The sequence below is a fragment of the Rhinopithecus bieti genome, unplaced genomic scaffold (genome assembly GCF_001698545.2).
Source record: "Rhinopithecus bieti isolate Rb0 unplaced genomic scaffold, ASM169854v2 scaffold_30918, whole genome shotgun sequence".
NCBI lineage: Eukaryota > Metazoa > Chordata > Mammalia > Primates > Cercopithecidae > Rhinopithecus > Rhinopithecus bieti.
Genome location: NW_016813589.1, coordinates 932,683 through 940,546, shown reverse-complemented (window position 1 = coordinate 940,546; position 7,864 = coordinate 932,683). Strand labels below are relative to the sequence as shown.

The 7,864-nt window shown below is 42.9% G+C and overlaps 1 pseudogene; it reads right to left on the bottom strand.

Annotated features, from left to right (window-relative positions):
• Positions 1-6,102: 6,102 nt before the first annotated feature.
• Positions 6,103-7,291, bottom strand: LOC108513072 (bridging integrator 2 pseudogene; annotated as a pseudogene).
• Positions 7,292-7,864: the final 573 nt, after the last annotated feature.

Genomic DNA, 7,864 nt, shown 5'->3' with positions numbered 1-7,864 from the left:
ATCTGTCTCCTCAAGCATTTATCCTTTGAGTAATAAACAATCCAATTACACTCTTTAAGTTATTTTAAAATATGCAACTAAGTTATTATTGACTATAGTCACCTTATGGTCCCATCAAAGAGTAGGTGCTATCCATTCTTTCTTTTTTTGGGGGGGTACCTATTAACCATTCCCACCTCCCCCAGCCCTCCCTCTACCCTACCTAGCCTCTGGTAACTATCCTTCAACTCTCTATGTCAATGAGTTCAATTGTTTTGATTTTTATATCCCCAAAATAAATGAGAACACCCAATATTTGCCTTTCTGTGCCTGGCTTATTTCACTTAACATAATGACCTCCAGTTCCATCCATGTTGTAAGGTTATGAGATTTAAATGAGATTATTACATGTGAAAAGTGCCTGATTCTGTGCCAGCTCTGTGGTCCATACTTATTTACTGTTATTTCTCTTCTTTTTCTTCCTTAGCAGAGTGTCAAGCATAATTCACTCTGATATTGTGCTAAACCTAACTTGTACATGTCAGAAGTTATATATAGGCGGAGAAGATAAAAATGCTACACATGCCTGATCAAAACCATCCTGGCCAACGCAGTGAAACCCCGTCTCTACTAAAAATACAAAAAAAATTGGCAGGGCGAGGTGGCGGGCGCCTGTAGTCGCAACTACTCGGGAGGCTGAGGCAGGAGAATGGCGTGAACCCAGGAGGCGGAGCTTGCAGTAAGCCAAGACCGTGCCACTGCACTCCAGCCTGGGAGACAGAGCAAGACTCTGTCAAAAAAAAAGAAAAGAAAAGAAAAGAAAAGAAAAGAAAAGAAAAGAAAAGAAAAGAAAAGAAAAGAAAGAAAGAAAAAAAGAAAAAAAAAGGTGCTACACATGCCTGTCAGGTACTCATGCTGCTTCCAGAGGCCAAATTCGCCGTTTGGGTTTTTTAAAGGTTTAGTGGCGGGCTGGTTAAAAAAAAAAAGTCTGCTATTTAAAAAAAAATAACTATCTTAATTTGGATTCTCTCAGAAGCAGCCCCTGAGACAAAGATTAAAGTGCAAATAGTTTCATTGGGAGGTGATCCCAGGAAATCTCCGTAGAGGAGTGGGAAGGAAAGGCAGTGAATAAAGGCTGTGTTACCAAGCAAGTCCTGTTGTTGGCAACTAGGGTTCAGTTCCCTGGGGAATATTTGGAGACAGTGGAGAATCCACAACGCAGAGCTGCTTCCACTGAGGGGTGAGGAGGTTGGGGTATTTGTCCAAGCACCTGCCAACCTCCGTTGGCTGAGAACTACTCCCAGGACATCACTCCTAGGTACTTTCATTCTGCCCAAGGCTGGCACTGGGGGAACAGCATATCCCCCGGCTGGAAAATCTCCCAGAAAGGTGTAAGTCCTGGAGATAAAGAAGATGAGGGGGGCTAGGCATGGCAGCTCATGCCTATAACCCCAGCACTTTTGGAGGCCAAGATGGGGGGATGGCCTGAGATCAGGAGCTCGAGACCAGCCTGACCAGCATGGTGAAACCCCGTCTCTACTAAAAATACAAAAATTAGCCAGATGTGGTGGTGGGCACCTGTAATCCCAGCTACTCAGAGGCTGAGGGAGGGAGAATCACTTGAACCTGGGAGACGGCAGTTGCAGTGAGCTGAGATTGTGCCACTGTACTCCAGACTGGGCAACAGAGTGACACTGGGTCTTAGAACAGAACAAAAAACAGAAAATAGAAGAAGGAGAAGGAGCAGGAGCAGGAGGAGAAGGAGAAGAAAGAGGGAGGGGGAGGGGGAGAAAGAAGAAGAGGAGGAGGAGAAGGAGGAGAAAAAGAAGCATCTTCTGCAATGTTCAAAACGTTTTGACTTGCCACCAAACAACTGTGTTGACTGGAGGTATTTTCATTCTTATTAGAAGTCAAATAGGATCACACAATACCACAGACCCTGATGTAAGTAATTCTTTATTGCCTGAAAGATATTCCCATTCCTTAGCCTGACAGTCCAGTTCTTCCATGAGCTAGTTCTATACTACCTGTCTCTCTCCACTCCTTGATAAGACCCCTTTTGCAAGCACGCAAGAGCCCCAGATGCATATTCCTACCCCAGGAATTATATTCACTCCATTTCTCCTGCTCAGAATGTCCCCCACCTTGACCAGCTGCCCCTCTTCAAGGCCCACATGAAGCCCCAAGTCTTTCATTAAGCATCTTGACCACGATCCTGGCCTTAACCCACCCATTCCTGGAGCTTCTTGTTTGCATCACTCATTGAGGACTTTGTACTCCTTGCCCTCCATGGTTTATCATCAAGTGAACAATCCTGTCTCTCCAAGTGGACCACAAATCCTATTCTCATGAGTAGGGAGACTGCATGTTCCTTCTGGAAATAGCCACATCCTTTTTATTTTCATGCTTTCAATAGTCAAGTGCTTAACGAATGTTGAGTTGTTACAGTGACTTGGGTTGCTTCCTCATATCTAACTATATATTAGGCAGTCATACCTCTTTAAGGGCAATGAAGTCTCCCTGAAGTGTAATCCAGGTTTCTAAGAACCAGAAAGCTTAATTGATTCAACAATCACCTCGACTTTTAAAAGGAATTACTAAAAAGTGTTTTAAGGAATCCTACCTACTTCATTGTTTGGCAGCTTCTGCCTATCAGCTCCCTTTGCATTTATTGCTGTAACATGAAGCAGCATGGTGTCATGATTAGGAGTATGAATTCAGGCACCAAATAGATGTGGGTTAAGAGCATGGGCACACTGAACGTGTGACCTCAAGCAAGGGAAATAGCCTCTGTATGCCTCAGTGTGTTCACTTGTGAAATGGTGATATGGTTTGACTGTGTCCCTACCCAAATCTCATCTTGAATTTTAACTCCCACAATTCCCATGTGTTGTAAGAGGAACTTGGTGGGAGGTAATTGAATCAGGGAGGCAGATCTTTCCCATGCTGTTCTCGTGATAGTGAATAAGTCTCAAGAAATCTGACAGTTTTAAAAAGGGGAGTTTCCCTGCACAAGCTCTTCTTCTCTTGTCTGCCGCCACGTGAGATGTGCCTTTCACCTTCCACCATGATTGTGAGACCTCCCCAGCTATGTGGAACTGTAAGTCCATTAAATCTCTTTCTTCTGTAAATTGCCCAGTCTCAGGTATGTCATTATCAGCAGCATAAGAACAGATTAATAAAAATAGGGAGAGCGTTATCACATCCATAAGTTTGCATGTAAAGTATTTAGCTCAGGCTGTAATAATAGAAACCACTCATTACATGCTGACTATCATTATAAGATAGATTAATTTTTTATTATAATATGTACCCAAAATTAAATTTAGATTTGGATATACATTAGCAAAAATTTTAGCTAATTGTACTCTCTCCTATTAAGCAGTAGAGCTGGAACTCTCTTAATACACCTCCACTGAACCAGTTCACAAAATTAACAACCACTCTCCATTCCCTCTATAACAAATGCTGACTGACACTTGTAGGAGGCTGAATTCTCCAGATCAGGAGGCCATGCTTCTGAACACAACCTAGTACTTCTGTTCCCACCTGTGGAGTTGTATTTTCACTAAAGATTCAGCTGGGTTTGCTCCCACACCTGGTTTTGCTAGTGCCCTTCATCATAATTATATAATTTGACTGAATATTACTCTAACTGACAAAATATGGGTGTGAAAAAGTAGTAATTATATTAATAAAAATATAAGGTGAATATTTTGGAAGGAAAAATAAATTTGGTCAATGTTTAAATGAATGAGGTGTGCGGAAGGCAACTATAAAAGAACTCTAGAAGAGTTCTACACTCATGTTTTGTTTTTGTTTTTGTCTTTGCAGGAGGCTTTAAATCCTCAATGTACTTTAAAGATGAAACTGGGAATCATAGAGAAAACAATATGGAGTTAGTTTACACATGAAAATGATGCAGAGCCATGATTAGCCAATTCATGCTCAATGAAAAGACCTTAGACCCACATTGGTAAATGGGTAAATAAATATACATGTATAGATTTCGAGTTAAAAGATAATGTTTAAGGTGTGTGTTTTTTAAACAATTCTCATTTATGACCTATTTGATTACTGACTAGCTATGATCTTTATCACAATAAAAATATTTCTTCCCTACTTCGCATTTCAATACAAAGGCTAAAATATAGCTTAGCCTCACTTGTAGGCTAAAAGCCCCGTACAAGTAATCTAGCTTTTTGAGAAGAATCCAGAATCTTTTGCTAATGTTCACCTTAGAGGCTGCATTTTGACAGCTCCATTTCTGAAACAGGGCCAAGAAATGGTTTACCAGTCCTGGTCTCCCCAGTTACTTTTCAACACAACCAACCTGCACTCTGGGAGCCAGGAAGTCTCCAGAAAGTTCAGTAGAGGCATTCCTATCCCAAGATGTGGTCTGGAATTAGTCTTGCCATCTTACACACAATATACATGCGGTGAACTTGGACCTCTACATACTTTCAGAAATACAACCCCCTTCCACTCTAAAACTGTCTACATCTACCTAATCCCTAACTCTCTCAAGGCTTTCAAATTATTTCCCCACTTTCCAGCACCTGGACTTAAACCCTCTATGAGCTCATGTGCCTGGGATCCTGAGACTCAACTTGCTCTAATTTATACCATGCTATGTGAGCTGGACCTTTCCCCTAGATGCAATGCAATATTCAGAAGCATGATACAGTTATCTTCCTGATTTCAAGTGTGGTCCATGTCTGGAGACTCCTAATTTATATCCTACTTGCTGGATCAGATCCTGGGGACCTCTGCACTGGTCAAGCCCACTTTTACCCTGCTGGTTAGGACACTATCATTTGGAAAGCACTGTCATTTGGACTAGATTCCTAGGCTGGGTCCAAGTCTCTGACTCCTTATCCATCACTGGCCCATTCCTGTGGTACGGTTTACCTCATGGGAAGCCTAGTATGGACTGACTGTGCCATGAATCAGGACCATTCTTGGATTCTTGCCTTCATGGCTTCCACCATATTCTAAATCAAATGCACTCTCCTGCCATTTGGGAAAACAAAGAGTTTAGCCCATTCCAGGTTTATTCCAACTCACCTGGCTTGGTCTTCTTCTTGGGCAATGTAATTTTAGGATATAGACCAAAATCTGTTAAGCAAAAGTACCTTACTTTGGATTTACCCTGAAATAATTCTGCAGAAATTTTCTGTGGAAGACTTTAAAACAATCACCTGTTTTGGTTTGTTTGCTCTCCTCTACTTCATGAGCTGTTACCTAAGGATAAGAAGAAACATAATAGGGCTTTCCAGAGTTTTCATGTAAGGGCTCCCCACCCTCACACCAAGTAAAGTTTAGAGAAATGGTATGAGGTCAGAGCAAGAATGGGGTCACGTCTGATCCTATCCTACATACTAGTTATACTTGCTCCAATAGATGCATATTTTTTGAAATTTTTTACAGCCAAGAGTTGTGTGTGTGGGTTTCTATTTCAATAAGGAGAAAAAAACTATTTTATTTTATTTTTGTTTTTTTGAGACAGGGTCTCTCTGTCATGCAGGCTAGAGTGCAACGCTCCATCCCACTGCAGCCTCAACCTCCCAGGCTCAAGTGATCCTCCCACCTCAGCCTCCCAAGTAGCTGGAACTACAGGTGCCTGCCACCACACCCAGCTAATTTTTGTATTTTTTTTTTTTTTTTGTCAGAATCAGACTTTATTTAGCAATCTGAAAATGTATTCTTCTGGCTTTAAGTCTTGCAAAATGGGTCATAAGTCAAAGACAGATTTGTTCACTATCTCTTAGTATGTGTGATTATGTCTCTGTATAGATAAGTGTCTATCTATAGATGCTTTTGCTTTTTATAGTGATTATGGTTTCACTTTAGTTAATGTATAAAGTCTTATTCTAGTAATGCTAAAGCCTGAATTAAATATTCCCTGAGTCTAGTGTTCTCTTCTCCCCAGCCTGCCTCCCTCCATCTTTCCCATAAGGCTGCTTCTCCACCTCCATTAATGCCAGGTCTTTGGAGAGCACCAGCATTCCTACTGAGAACCCAGGGAAGGATGCTGGCTCTTATATCCCTCTGACCTATACCCTCTGGTTGAAGAGCTTCTTTGGGGAGGGGTGGGGTAAGAGGAGTCTTGGCAGTTTCTCTTCAGAGTTGTGCATTTTCACTTGTAGGTACCTCTTCTTGAGGTTCAGGTGCTGTGAAGTTGCTCTTGTCTGGTACCATGGAGACTTTAAACTGGTCTTGGCCCTCTGAGGAGTCAGCTAAGACAAGCTTATTATCCTCTTCCTTGTCTTCCATCTTCTTTGCCTCTCCAGGTTCTGAAGCAATCTGAGATGTCATTAAGGTGGGAAAAGTGCAAAGTTCTTTGGGGTTCTGATTGTGGATGTTTTCATTTTCTTTGACCTCAGGAGTTCTTACTGGTTTCTCTGGTGGTTCTGGATTAGGAGAGACCTCTAGGGAGGTCCTAGGACTTGGAGTCTCAGTCCCCAAGGAGACCCTAGGGCTGGTGGGTGAACCCCCTCCAGAGGCTGGAGGGCTGGAGGGTATGTTCCTTGAGGAGGGCCTGGGGCTTGGAGTATCTCTGGGTGAAGGAGGCCTACTACGGGGTGCTGAGGTCCTCTGGAGACAGGCTGTCTTCTTTGGTTGTTCAGATCCTTCACTTATGGTGCAAGTTCAAAGGACTACTTCTGCAGCAGATGATGAAGGCTTCCCTGAAGGGCTCAGGGCTCTGCCTGGTGATGGAGCTGGGGAGCTAGGGAGAACTTCCTCCTGGGACTTGCCACTCTCAATGGTAGGCGAGAGCTGGGCCTGGGTGGGGCTATTGCAGGCTGGTAGAGGCTCTTCTTCCTCAGAGGAGCTTGCTTCAGATTCTTCCTTTTCTATTTCTTCATCTTCTAAGGGCTCCTTGATCTCAGAATTATCTTCCCCCTGGGCTGCATCAGGTGCCAGATCTTCAGTTGTTGAGACAGATTCACTCTCACTCTTCAAGGAAAGTGTAGAGGGACTAGTAGGTGAGATAAGAGGACTGGAGACCACAAATGTTTGAACCGGGGGAGAAATGACTAAAGAGCGCCTGCTGCTGCTTGATAGTCCCTTTACCACAAACACTTTATTGGAATGTTGCTTCTCCAGTTTGCTCATCACCTCCTAGAGACTGTGGTTCAGCTTGCTCATTTCCCTGTAGAAGACATTCCTCAAGTTGGAAATGTTTTGGAAGATGGTCCCATAGTAGCCAATATGACTATTATAAAGAATAGGCAGCTCCTCTAGTAGTTCTTAGTTCAGATCTTCAAACACAGTCTGGGCTTTGTTGAACTCTTCCTCTGTCTTGGAAGTCTTGGCCTCATCTTTCTTCTTGGCATTCTGCACTGAGTCCAGGTGATGTCAGGCACCATCATAATCCACAAGTTTTCAACCCCACTTGGCAATTCTCTCCTTAATATCACTGAACTGGGCCAAGTAGTAAACCAAAGGTGAACAATTTGAACAAAGCACTAACAACTTCTACTAACAACAGGCAGAAGACCACAAGCTATACAAGGACCTTGAGAACTTCCTTAGTGCAGCTTAAGTGATGCATGAAAGTTCAAAAAGAGTGTCAGAAACCCTGTAGGAGATCTACAGCAGCAAGTGGGATGGTCATGAGGAGCTGAAGGCCATTGTAGGGAATAATGATCTCCTTTGGGAAGACTATGAGGAGCAACTGGCTGACCAGGCTGTGAGGACCATAGAAAACTAATTTTTGTATTTTTTGTAGAGATGGGGTTTTGCCACATTACCCAGGCTGGCCTTGAACTCATGCAATTCACCTGCTTCAGCCACCCGAAGTGCTGGGATTACAGGCTTGAGCCACTGTGCCCGGTGACAAAACTATTTTAAACTGGAGAGAAGTGGATGGAATCGATCA